This window comes from Euphorbia lathyris, chromosome 7 (assembly GCF_963576675.1).
Source record: "Euphorbia lathyris chromosome 7, ddEupLath1.1, whole genome shotgun sequence".
Taxonomy (NCBI): domain Eukaryota; kingdom Viridiplantae; phylum Streptophyta; class Magnoliopsida; order Malpighiales; family Euphorbiaceae; genus Euphorbia; species Euphorbia lathyris.
In genome coordinates this window covers 42927057-42941888 of record NC_088916.1, presented here as the reverse complement: position 1 = coordinate 42941888, position 14832 = coordinate 42927057, and positions in this window count along the sequence as shown.

Below are 14832 nucleotides of genomic sequence, written 5' to 3'. Positions count from 1 at the left end.
CGTGATAGGGCATGTTCATGAGGATTGTGAAGAACAAACGGATCATGAGCTGGATACAGAATGGCCATACGATCCTACCCTACGAGCTTCCCCAACCAGACTGCGGACAGTGAGCTGTGGCTACAGAGACAAAAAGGAGACTGAACTGATAAGCAAAAAAGTGGAAGTTGAGGGTGCTAAAGGAGTGAGATGTCGATTGACCCCAGGGAATGATGCGGGGCAGGCGACAGGCCAGGAGAACCATTTGGACGACTCGGGCAATCTGAACAAGCCTGGTTGCAATCCCACGGATATGGAGGAAGATATAGAGCCAGCCGACGATATGGAAGCAGATGAGTCAGGCGCGGGGGCAGTGATTATGCAACACCAGCATGGGCAAGGGACCAGTTGTGCAGACAAACTGGTGGTTATCACACATGGGGAAATAGGAACCGACAAAGACACTGGGCTGGTATTTGCTGCAGTGGGGAATGCCAGTACGGGAAAGGGACTCAAAAGGACAAAACTGAAACGGCTCGCACGAGGACATCAATCACACACTGTTTCGCGGATTAGTGCACCTATCTCAGTGGGATCAAAAAGGGCAAGAGAGGATTCGGGACCACTTGAGGATATAAAGGAGGGACTAGAGACAGGAAGGAAGAAAGCTAACACTAGTACTGACCAGAGGGTGGAGGCCAACACGGGGCCCCACCCTACATTATGAAAGTACTTAGATGGAATGTCTAGGGGTTGGGTAACTCGTGGACATTCGGAACCCTCAAACGGTTAATGAGGGAAAATTACCCAGACATGCTTTTCTTAATGGAGACTAGATTAAAGAAAAGCGATTGCTCTCACTTTTACCAAACTTTTAAAGAATACAATTTATTTATCATTGATGCTGTTGCTTTAAGTGGGGGCCTCATTTTTGGATGGAAGAAAGATATTGATGTTCTAATAACCCGTTACTCGGTGCACTGTATTTACTTTATTGTTCGAATAAATAATGTGCCACTTTGGAGAGGGGTAGGAGTATACGGTTGGCCTGAACGTGCAAACAAGAAACTCACATGGGAGCTAATTACATATATAAGTGGTCTTGACAACTTGCCACTTCTTGGCTTTGGAGACTTTAACGAAATACTATGGTTATCAGAGAAGAAAGGGGGCCAAGATAGAGAAAGTCCGTTGATGGCGGATTTCCACGATTGTCTGGACAGTTGTAACCTAGTCGACTTGGGGTATACCGGATCAGAATTCACTTGGCACAATCAACGGCAAGGCGAAGGGGCCATATGGGAGAGACTCGATAGAGCTGTAGCGGATCCAAATTGGATCGGTCTCTTTCCGGCAATAAAAGTTCATACTCTGGCAAGGGTCTCTTCTGATCATAACCCTATTCTAATTTGTGGAGAGGAGGAAGAAAGGCAGTCGCACCCAAGGATAAAATTGTTTCGTTTTGAATCAATGTGGACACGGGATAGTTCGTGCAGAAATGTGATTGAGACCTGGTGGCAGCATACGAGGGCGGGTCAGGCGGTTCAAGAGAAAATTGCTACTGTGTCTCAGAAACTAAACCGCTGGAGCTCTAGAATCTTCAGGAATTGTCACACGGAGATAAGAAGGTTGGAAGCAGAGTTACTTGCGATTCAGCAACACGCAGATCCCGTTACGAAGGAGCAAGAAAGCAGGCTAGTTAATCGGATTGTTGAATTACAGGCGAGGGAAGAGTTAAAATGGAAACAACGAGCAAAGGTTGAGTGGTTAAAATCGGGGGACAGCAATACAGGCTATTTCCACTCGAGGTGCACGGCCAGGCGCAGGAATAATAGACTCCAGCGACTACAGGATAAGAATGGAGTGTGGAGGGAAGGCGCAGAGGCCATATCCGATGTAGTGATAGACTATTTCACTGAGCTTTTTGACAGTTCTGATAGAGGCTCCTATGAGGAATTTATTGATGTAATTGAGACAAGCCTGCAAGCTGCACAAAAAACACGACTATCAGCCAACTTCACGAGGGAGGAAGTCGAACTCGCTTTGAAACAGATGCACCCGACTAAGGCTCCGGGCCCTGATGGTATGTCCCCGATCTTTTATCAACAATACTGGTCCATAATTGGTAATGATATTATGAAACTTGTGCTAGACTGCTTACAGTCAGGAACCCTCCCTGACAAGCTAAACCATACCTACATTACCCTTATACCAAAGATAAAAAAAACCCGACCACAATGAAAGACCTCAGACCCATAGCACTTTGTAACATCCTGTATAAACTTATATCCAAAGTTCTTGCCAATAGAATGAAACTAGTGCTACCTAGTGTTATATCTGACACACAGGCTGCTTTTGTTCCGGGGAGATTGATAACAGACAATGCTATCCTTGCTTTCGAGGCATTTCATAGCATGAAGACCAGGATAAAGGGAAACAGAGGGAACTTTGCGCTTAAGCTCGACATGAGCAAAGCTTATGACCGAATAGAATGGAAATTCCTTGAAAGGGTGCTCACCAAAATGAATTTCCCTGACCATTTCATCAAATTGCTAATGATGTGTGTTACCTCAGTATCTATGTCTTTTCTTATCAATGGTCAGGCAAAAGGATGGCTGAAATCGTCCAGGGGACTCAGACAAGGGGATCCATTGTCGCCTTATCTGTTTGTGGTCTGTGCTGAAGCTCTTTCGGCAAACATCAGTAAAGCTGAACGGAGGGGAGATTTGCATGGCCTGAAAGTGGCAAGAGGAAGTCCAAGCTTAACCCACCTGTTCTTTGCGGATGACTCGCTTATCTTTGGGCGGGCTACCTTGTCTGAAATTGCAGGGCTTCGACACATTTTGCGTGAGTATGAGAGGTGTTCTGGGCAGGCTATCAACTTTGATAAATCAGAAATTTTCTTCAGCTCAGGGGTTCCAGTGGATAGACGGAATCTAATAGCACATACTTTGGCGGTCCGTGAAACGGGGGCACTTCCACGTTATCTCGGATTACCTACCCTCATAGGCCAAAATAAGAGAATTGTGTTCTCAATGCTGAAGGAACGAATTTACAGACGCCTTAAAGGATGGGAAGAGCGGTTCTTATCATCAGGGGGTAAGGAAGTGTTAATAAAAGCCGTTATCCAGTCAATTCCGACCTATGTAATGTCATGTTTTCTCTTACCTGATACCTTTTGTTCCGAAATCCAAGGCTTAATTAGCAAATTCTGGTGGGGAGGCTCGGATACACACAGACCGATTTACTGGATGGCTTGGGAAGCGATGTGCCAGGCGAAGGAAGAGGGAGGAGTAGGTCTCAGGTGGCTCCGCTCATTCAATATGGCTTTACTAACCAAACAGCTATGGAGGTTGATGAAATTCCCTAATTCCTTGTGCTCACAGATCCTAAAGGCGAAATATTTCCCAAACACGAACCTGCTTGAGGCCAGATTGAGAAACAACCCGAGTTATCTATGGAGAAGTTTCTGGGCAGCTCGTGATACAGTACATAATGGTATTATGTGGAGGGTTGGGGATGGATCAAAGATCAATATTTGGGATGATAACTGGGTGCCCACTCTCAATGCTAGGAAACCTCTAATTTCGCTGATTACACCACGACCGAACCTAGTGCAGGAGTTGATAAATGATACAGGTAATGGTTGGGATTTTAATGTGCTTAACTCTTGTTTTGTTCCCTCTGAATGTACAGAGATCAACAAAATTCGTATCAGTGAAGAACGGTACAGCGATGGTTTTTTCTAGAGAGGCACAATGCATGGGAGATTCACTGTCAAATCTTGTTACTACCTCATTGAGCAGCAACGCCGAGCCCAAACAGGCACCCCATCATCATCCGTGAGCTGCACTTCACAGTGGAAAAGGTTCTGGCAGGTAAAAGTCCCACCAAAGGTAAAACACTTCGCGTGGCGCCTTCTGAACAATCTCCTGCCATGCTCCGATGTGCTGCAGAAGCGAGGAATTAACATTAGAGCAGGATGCAGGGCGTGTCACGCTGGGGACGAGACTTTGAAGCATGTGTTTATCGACTGTCCTACTGTGGGCAAAGTCTGGAGAGCTGCAGGCCTATCGCTGCGCTGGGATCGAATTACAGCAGGAAATTTCAAGGATTGGTTACAAGAATGTTGGGCGAAGTCATCTACGAAGGAGAGCGAGTACGGCTTAATTCTCTTGTGGTGGATTTGGTATAGCAGAAACCTGCTACTTCATGAAGGACAAGGCTTGGATGTGGCTACGTTGATTGATAAAGCGCAGAGTTTCCACACGGAATGGCAAACGCGGAATATGGGGATAGAACAAGCTGGTCCGGGTGATACGCCTCTTGATGCTTACAAGGTTTGGTATCCTCCTCCCGATGGCGTCACAAAACTCAATTGTGATGCCGCATGGGAGGATAATGGCCTCTCCGCAAGCATTGGGGTAATTGCTCGTGACCTCCACGCTCACGTAAAATTTTCAGCGGGGATCCCTCTATTACCGTGTATTTCGGTGGAAGCTGCAGAGCTGCACGCCATATAGGAAGCTCTCAAACTGGCTCGGGATCACGAACTAGAGATCATTTGGGTCGAGTCTGACGCAAAGATAGCGGTGGACGCTCTTACCTGTGGCCATATTCCTGATTCATCCCTTCACTTCTTATACTTGGATGTATTGAAGTTAGCCCAGACCTTCAATAGGTGCACATTCAAATATATTGGGAGACAGGGAAATAAGGTTGCACACCAGCTTGCAAGATGGGCGCGGAATCTACAGGCACCGATAATTTTACACGATGATAGTCCTGATATTGTTTGGCCAATGCTTTGTAATGATGCTTTAGCAATTTGTTAATGAAATGATTCTTTTTCCTCAAAAAAAAAAGTTATGCTGACCTAAATTCTCAGTTATTTGCTTTTAAGTTTCAAAACTATTATCATAAACATAATTTTCACCTATTTTGACTGATTCGATTCCGATTTATCCACTTTCAGTGGCTTTCAGTAACTCTCCTTCCCGCCAAATTCATTAAGCTCTCATCATTCCATTCCCATTCAAATCAACCGTAATTCTTTTTTCATCATCTACCAATCACATATAAGGGGTGAACCATCCATTTCATGTTTCACTTTTTCATTTTTCTTCGTCTTTCCTAATATCTTTTTCTCTTTCTTAAAAGTTTGTTAGCGGTTACACCTTGTAGATATATAAATAGCAAAGTTGTAATATATTCTTATTCAACAAGAAAGAGTTGTCTCTTCATTAATTTAATTTCAATCTGTTAAGATGATACCAGAGTAGAAATTGCTTTTCTGTTCAGCTTTTGAAACTCTGTTTTCATAGCAAATCTAACACATGGAAGTCCTTACTTCCTTATTGCAAATGAGACTCGAGACCCGCGCTCCTCTCTTATATACTTATTGGTACTAATTATCATCAATAGTCGAGATCCGTGAAGGTTGCTTTGATGTCTAAAAACAAATTTGGATTCATTGATGGAACGATCCAAATGCCCGAAGCACATGATCCTCTATAGTCGAGCTGGCAAATATGCAACACTGTGGTGGTTTCCTAGCTTTTTCATGTTGTCTCACAGGAAATAGCACAAAATGTAGATGTGAGTCGATAAAGCTTGTGACATCTAGACAGATCTACATAATCGTTTTTCACAAGGAGATTCACTGAGGATTTTAGAGTTGAAGAAGGAGATTCACAGTTTTAAACCCATTTATAAATTGGCCGGGTTGGACAAGGTGAATTAGGAATTACTGAGTATTTCACTAAGTTGGAGATTTTATATGATGAGCTATTGAATTTGAGATCAATACCAAAATGTGAGAATAACTATTCTTTAGGAATGATTATTCTATTCTCATTCCATTCCGCGAACAAACAAATCTTAATGTGCCGTTTGGTTCGCGGAATGGAATGGAATGTAATAGAATGACTATTCCAAATGAATAGAATAAAAAAGAATGAAATAGAAATTTCTTAGCAATAACTATTCCTATGTTTGGTTGGTGGAATAAGATTGATTAGATAGATAATTTTTTTATCAAATGACAACATTACCCTCAAATGTAATGTCTTATTTCTTTTAGAATTTTTTTTTTTGGTAGAAACGGGAAAGGAAAACAAACAAACAAAGAAAGAAAACTAACCCGGGATCAGCCTAGGCAGGCTAACCCCAATCATGTCCTCTAAAAGAAGAGACGAAAGAAAGATGGGAGGACCAGAAAGGGTAGAAACACCTAACATCCCCTCATGCCCAGCTGCCGCCAAGCGATCCGCAACCCGGTTCTGTTCCCTGTAAATGTGGCTGAACTTAAAGAACTCAAAGGAATGGCAAAGCTTAAAATAGCTTTGATAAGATTTTGGCTGTTAAGACAAATAGCCTGGTTATCAGAAATCCTGTTGATTGCCTCCATGTTATCAGATTCCACAGATAACCTCTTAACACCCAGGCTAATGGCAAGCTTGATACCCGAGAGAATACCCCAAAGTTCCACCGAAAAGGATGAACCCATCCCCAGGTTATGGGTAAACCCAGCCAGCCAGGCGCCACCCGCATCATGAAGAATTCCTCCGGCAGCAAACTTGCCATTGCTAAGGCAGGAACCATCCGTATTCAGCTTCACTACCCCTTCTATCGGCTTGCTCCAACCAACGAGGTGGACCTCTCTTTTCTGGGTAGTCCTGACAAGGGGATCCCCTTTGAAGCTCTCAGTAATAATAGAGAGTTTTTTCGAGAAGAAATCAAGTAAGTCAGGAATAAGGACAGTTTTATCAGCAAAGATCTCCTCGTTCCTCCACTTCCAAATTTGGTGGCAGATGATAGCAAAGAAAATGTCACCGTGCTCCATGTTAGCCATTAATTTCCCACTAGCACCATCAGAGAACCAGTCATCCTCAGAATGAGCCATGAAGGAAGGGAGAGTGTGGTGAGGGAGAATCTTCTTCCAAACCTCTATACTCTTAGGGTAATCCCTTAGAGCATGGCACAAAGTTTCAACATGGCCTCTGCATCTACTGTAAGCTCCTGAATCCGCCAAGTGCCGTCAGTGCCTATCCAAGTTAGTAAGCAACATGTTCTTGACTCCCAGCCACAGGAAACTCCTAATACGGTAAGGGATTTTAAGGGCCCAAATGGATTTCCAAATATCCGAGGGAGGATCGGCCCTGTTAGGGGTAAAAGCTTCAAAGGCTGACTTACAAGAATAAGCGCCATTGTTTGTCAGGGCCCAGCAATGTCTGTCCTTGTCTTCCTATTGATTACTAATCTTAACTCCTCTAATTCTAAGGAGGGTCTCCAGGCTAAAGAAGGTATCAAACTTTGACCAGATCCAGTCTCCCTCCGGGTCCACCACATCGGCAACTCTCCAGTTACGGATGTTACTAGGGGGGGGGGGGGGGGAACTACATATATCTATAAGCGGTTTGTCACCAATCCAAGTATCATACCAGAAACTGATGGACTTACCATTACCCACCTCTAGGCCAACCCCCGTGCAGAACTCAGCAAACACAGCGCTAAGCCCTTTCCAGAGGAAGGAACAACTGACAACTCTCTCCTTAGGGCCACCAAAAATTTTGTCTTTCCGATACTTGCCACAGAGAAGACGAACCCAAAGAGAGGATGGGCATTGCCACATTCTCCAGAGAAGCTTCATTAAAAGGACTTTGTTGTTGTCCTTAGCTTGTCTGATGCCAAGACCCCCCCTGTTTTTCGGCTAGCAGACCTCCTTCCAAGGGACCAGGTGAATCTTTTTCCCTTCTCCAGACTCTCCCCAAAGGAAACGCCGGTTAATCTTGTCAAGCTCGTTGAGAACCGGCTCAGGGAGTCTACAGGCTTGCATGATATGGTTAGGAGCCGCGCAGTTGATAGACTGGATTAAAGTAAGACGACCTGCTAGGGAAAGAGAATTAGCTTTCCAACTAGCACACAAACCGTTAGAATTTTAATTATTACTATAAATTATTTAAATATATTATTTTAAAAAATATATACAAAAATAAAAAAAGGGAAACATGAAAGACGGAAAAAACACGAAAAATAGAAAAAAAACAATAAAAAGATGAAAAACGGAAAAATTGTAAAAATGCGAAAAAAAACAAAAAACACGAAAGTGTGAAAAAGCGTTAAAAACACGTAAATGGGAAAAATGCGTTTATTACATTTTTTCACATTTTCATGTTTTTTTGCATTTTTTTTACGTTTTTCGTGTTTTTCAAGTTTTCTTGTTTTCCGCGTTTGTTCATATTTTCATATTTTTTGTCACATTTTCGTGTTATTCATGTTATTGTATTTTTTTTCATTTTTTAACGTTTTTACGTTTTCATGTTTTAGTTTTTCGGTTTTTCCCTTTTTTGTTTTTTTTTCGCGTTTTTGTATTTTTTGCATTTTGTTACTTTTTCGTGTTATTCACGTTTTTTCATATTTTTCGTATTTTTTCACATTTTCGTGTTTTTTACGTTTTTGTTTTTTGATTGTGTTTTTCCATTTTCATGTTTATCGCGTTTTTCACGTATTGTCACTTTTTATGTTTTAGCATTTGTTACGTTTTCGTATTTTTTCACATTTTCATGTTTTTCGTATTTTTTCACATTTTCATGTTTTTCGTATTTTTTCATGTTTTCGTGTTTTTTTGTATTTTTTACATTTTTGTGTTTTGTCACTTTTTCGCGTTATTTATGTTTTGTGTTTTTTTTGTGTGTTTGCTTTTTTTTTGCGTTTTCTTGTTTTTCGCGTTTGTTCACGTTTTCATATTTTTCACGTTTTTTTTTGCATATTCTCATGTTTTTACGTTATTCACGTTCTTCCTGTTTCATATTTTTACATTTTTTTAACGTTTTCCTCATTTTTTCATTTTCACGTTTTTTTTATGATATAAATTATGGATTCGCCAAAATATATAGGATTTGAGAAATCGACTAGAGAGAAATTGAGGATTTAATAGAGGGTAATTTTATAAATGACAAGAATCCAATATTAGGAATAAGCTATTCTTTGGATAAATCGAAGAATGGTTATTCCATGAAAACAAGGAATAGAGATTCCATGAAATAGCTATTCAATCAAAAATATTGAACCAAATATGAGAATATCTATTCTTTAAAAATAGTTATTATATTCTCATCTATTTTGCGAACCAAACGAGCTTTAAGAGTTGAAAGCAATGAAGTTTATTTTTTCAAAAAGGTGCTTAGTGAGCGGTAGGTACAAGGAGCCTTTCTAGACGAGTTAATGATTGGTACTGCTAATAAATTGTAAATTACATGCCAAATATATTTGTAATCTCCATCATCAAATAGCTGTGTAGCTGCTTTTCATTAAAATGAAATGTAAAATTTCCTACAAATGTATTCTGAAAGCAATTGACTTGGTGATAATCACATTTTCTTTACATGATTAATAATAACTAAGTTAAACTATTGATATATTTTTGGATTTTTAATTATTAATAATATGCTAATTAATTTATCCTAGTTATAGAGCTTCATTCAATCCACTTTTATTTTAAAATAATTTAATAGAAAATCCACCAGAAAATTCGTCGGAAAAAAAGTGTAAACAAACGCGTAACTCACCCCAAAATATATCTCAAAGGTTGAGGATTGCCTCACATATTGAAAGAGCCATATAGCTTCCTCATTTAGCAATGTGGGATGTCTAACACGCCCCCTTACGTCCAATTCATTTGGTGCGTGACATTAATATCAGCGGGAGCCCCAACATTGAACTATGATTCTAATACCATGTAAACAATGGCCTAACTCACTCCAAAAAGTACCTCAAAAGGTGAGGATTGTCTCACATATTTAAAGAGTCATATAACTTCCTCATTTAACAATGTGGGATGTCTAATAAAAAGTCATTTGTATCGTGTGTTTATCCGATGCAAGCTATTTGAGTTGCAAGCTTTTGTGTCGCTTCAAGACGCTTATTTATGAAAATATTGTTATACTAAGGACATAAAAATATGTAAGTGTTGCAATTTAGAAATGATATTTTAGCTGCAAAATGTCGTTACATTGAGACGTAATGAATTTTTATGTAGCCAAATGTAAATGTTTTTTAATTAAATATCGTCAATTTAGAGACCCTTTAATTTAAAGGGTTGCCTTCAAGACATTTTCAATATTTTCTGAAATGAAATAACGACGTAACAAAAATTATGTGTCATTTACTTGCAATGATTTATTAAAGTGTAGTGAATATTTCAGAAATTGAAAATAAATAAGTGTTAATTTTAAATAAAACCATGTGGTTTCACATTTTTTTAGATCGGTACCTGTGGTTGGTAAAAAAAATATTTTTTCAAATTTGATTTATAATGACCTCAAAATGAAAATTTTCAAGAACTAAATGATATTTTAAGTAACTTCAATTCTTCAGCCTTTTAGGTTCGATGTCATTTAGGTGTTTTTTTAGAGATAAGTTAATGTTTAAAGAGATAAAACTTTCTCTTTGTTGATTCTCAGTAATGAATTCAAGTTTGTCTTCAAAAAAAAAAAAAGATAAAACTTTAAAATTTATTATTTTGAAAAATAAAAAAGGTGGTTCTATAGTAAATATAATATTAAAATAACTTTAATTCTTGAAAGTTTTCATTTTGAAGTCGTTATTGGTCAAATTTGGTAAAATGAAAATCTTACCAACCACAGATACGGATCTAAAAAAATATGAAACCATAAGGTTTTATTTTAAAGTTACCCAATAAATAATAATAAAAAATCACGATGCAAAAAATGTAAACGTTAGAAACATGACGACGCTTGTATGACGGTCAGACTCAATTTACCCATATACGCTTTTTTGCATCGTTAGCATTGTTAAAATCAACTATGCACAATTTAATAACAGTTGTAACCACGTTTTGAAAAGTATGGATAAACATTTAAAGAGCTAAAAAAAAAAACCTCCTTAAATCTTAAAATTTGGCGTTGTAATAGACAAAAAGAAAAAAAATGTGGTAGTGATTGAAGCAATATCAATGATTCGTTGATAAACCAAAGTCAGTATCATTATGCTTTTCATCACACAATCAAGTTATGCTTTTTAATTTTATTATTGGTATATGATTTATATAGTTCATACATTGTTTGTTTGGACGTAATTAAGATAAATAAAGTATGGATTTTATCTGGCTGAATCCCTTTGTTTGTTTTTAGTTGTGGATGGTTAGTATCAAAATGTTGCTTTCGTAGCTTTTTATTCATACTTTTCACGTTCAGATGGTCCCTAGAAAAATATGTTGCTTTACTTTGTTTTTTTTTTTATAACATGCTGTGGGGACCTACACTACACTACACTGCACTTATGCTTTTTCAATTTCAGATTGACATCTTCATCTTGGATCTTCCAATGTTTTCTTCAAATAATATTAATATCAATTTCTTCATTTTCATTATTCGTTTTGTGGCTCCACTATTAAAAAAAATTTGTGTACAATATTGAGTTGTTAATGTTGAGATGGTCCATATGAAAATGCTGCTTTCCTAATCTTTTATCCAGCTTCATGTCTTCATCAACTTTCATTACTAATTTCTCTTATGAATAATAAAAATATAACAAATTAAAATTATAGTTTTTTTTGAACTGAATTAAAATTATAGTTAATTAATACAATAAAACTTAACAAAAATAATTTCATGTTACTAAAAAATATTTAAAACAGTAATAAAATTTTAATACAGATAATAAAATTATATATAAAATGTATATAATATAAGGACCGGTTGATTCGGATTGAGTTTAAATTTTTGAGATAAATTTCAAATTCAACCTATTCCATATGCAAGCTTGAGCAGATTCCTACTGGCTAGATCAATTCTTAAATATATATGTCCAACCCCAATCCATGAGTGTCAGCTGGACAAGCAACAGACTATTGAACAAATTTATCTTGAAGTGTCTTGATATTAAATAAAATAAAAAAGAGGGAACACTTATTTTAGAGTATTGCGTGTGCATTTCCAAATATCTAATACTCAGAGCATCTCCAAGAGACTCTTAAATAATATAAATAATTGGGTTTAGGAGGGTAAATAAAGGAAGGGAATGGAAGGGAGAGGAATGGGAAGGAAGGGGAAGGGAAGCACTAACCTTACCATTGTTTGGTTGGATGGTAAGGGTTTATAAATATTTGTACCTTTCCCTTGTTTGGAATGAAGGGTTTGTAAGGGAATGAAATATTATAAAGTGACTAAAATGTCTCACTCAATTAATTATGTATATTAGTTACTTCCCATATAATTAAATCATATTACTTATAATTGTTTTTAATTACATATCTAAATAACAATTATCCAATTTTATATATTATTTATTTAAAAATCTAATAAAGTATAGTATAATTTAAATTAAATTATAAAATATATATTCTATTATTTTATTATATTTATATGTTAATAATATTAATAAAAATAATAATTATTTAATTTTTATATCTATTAAATTATAATAAATTCTTAATGAAGATAACTTTTAATATAAATGAATTATGAAAAAATACATTGGTATTGGTATGGGTTTGTTTGACAACCATAAATTGGCTTTTCTTTTTGCAGCAATGCACCAAAAAAAAACAATGGGATAATGAAATTTTAACAAGGTAATAATGGAAAATGAAATTTGTAACCTCCTAAACCCTCCAAATTGGTGGGTTTGAAAATTGAAACAAATATACACAAATCAAACCCTTCCAAACCCTTCCCAAACCCTTCAAAACCCTTACCCTTCTAAATTTATATCCTCCAAATAAGGGTTTCCACAAACCCTCCAAAACTCTTCCCTTACTAACCCTCCCAAACCCCCCATCCAATCAAACCTGTGATTTAAGAGTGGCTAACATATATCATCTCCAACAATGTTCCTTATATTCACTCCTTATTTATTATTTTATTATTAAGATTATTATTTATTGTTACATTGCCAATAGTCTGAGGAGAGAGACTCGTTAATAATAAATTATTATTAAAAAAGGGTTAAGGTGTAAAAATATTCCTAACGTTTTGGGCCAGGAGCAATTTTACTCCTAACGTTTAAAATTGTGCAATTTTACCCCTAACGTTGGAAAACAAGAGCAATTTTAGCCCTAACGTTAATAAATTGGGTCGATTTGAGAAATAATTCATTAAACTGTCTTCTCGGTCATGAATCTTGTCATCTACACTTCATACGTGTGTCATTTTATCAGTAACAAATCATAAACATACGTTGGAATGTGAAAAAAATAAAAAAATATACTGTCTTTTTGTACGAATTAGACAAAATAAATTCAAAAAATTCACCAAATTTATAAATATTAATCTCAAATTCTATTATTAAATTATAAAAAACATGAAATCATTTTTTCAGAACCAATTATTATGCAATTTGTGCTGAATAAGGAACAAAAATATATGTGTTTTATAATAGTGTCTGAAATTGACCCAATTTATTAACGTTAGGAGTAAAATTGCTCTTGACTTCCAACGTTAGGGGCAAAATTGCACCATTTTAGACGTTAGGGGTAAAATTGCTCTTGACCCAAAACGTTAGGGGTATTTTTGCACCTTAGCCCATTAAAAAATGAAGTTAGGAGGCACTAAGAGGTGGAGAGATGCTCTCTATTAATAGAGAGTATAAAGAGGCTCTTAGTGATTTGAGAAGCCATGTTGAAGCTAATTTTTTATTATCTCTCCTCAAATTTTAATTTAAGAGCCAATTTAAGAGGCTGTTAGATATGCTCTCATACCTTAACCTCCTAAAAGCGCAGAGCTTCCTAGCTATAAACTCTTTAATCTTCTACTATAATTCCATCCAAAATCTGATATAAGACTTCATAGGAAGAAAAAACAAATTGCAAAATTGCCCTTATCCATCCCTACTTGATATTGTATTGCTTTCTTACATCGTCTCTCTAAATATGAGCTCTCCAATATTCTTCTTTTCTACTTCCATTTTTCTTCTTCTAATATCCATTCTTCTTTATTTTCGTCTCTCTTTTCTTGAAGTACAACTATTTTTTTTTTTTAATAAAACATAACTTATTATTAACTTAAATCAGAAGATAGAACATTAAGTATAAACGATGGTGGACAAACCCACTCACCATGAACAGAACTAGAAGTAACAACCTTAGCAAGACTATGGGCTGCTAAATTCGCTGACCGTTTCACAGAAGAGATAGAACAAGTGTTCAAATCTCGTAATAAATCACAACACTCACAAATAACATCAGACAAATATGATAATCGAATGTTTTGATGTTGAATATCCTGAACCATCGCCAAACAATCAGATTGAAATTCGACGTGTCCTAGATTGAAATCCTTGACCCATGATAACGCTTCGCGGATCGCCATAGCCTCTGCCAAGGGAGGATTAACTATATCTGCAAGATAGCCCATACGAGCCGCAAAACATCGCCCTTGGTGATCTCGTAGAAGAAAACCATATGAACAGAAATTGTTTTGGCTATCAATGTCTGCGTCAACATTGCATATGAAGCTGCCGACGCTGGGCTTTTTCCACTTACTCTGTGCATTTGAATATGGAGTAGCCTGACTCGGATGACAATTCTGTGCAGCCTGCCAAGCCATAAGTTCTGTAGCTGCCGAATGACATATTTCCTCGGGGTGCGAAGCTTATCGTTCCATACTTTGTCATTTCGTGTCTTCCATAATTGCCAACATATCATTGCGATACGATTACAATCGCTCGTTGCATCTTCAAGGAGATTGATAAACCACTGAATGAAGCTGGTAATCTGATCCATTCGATTATCTTGGAAAAAAATTTGCCAAACCTGATACGCCCGAGGACACCCGATGAAAACATGAAATTAAAGCTTTAAATTTACTTATTTTTTAAAATCGGGATACTGGA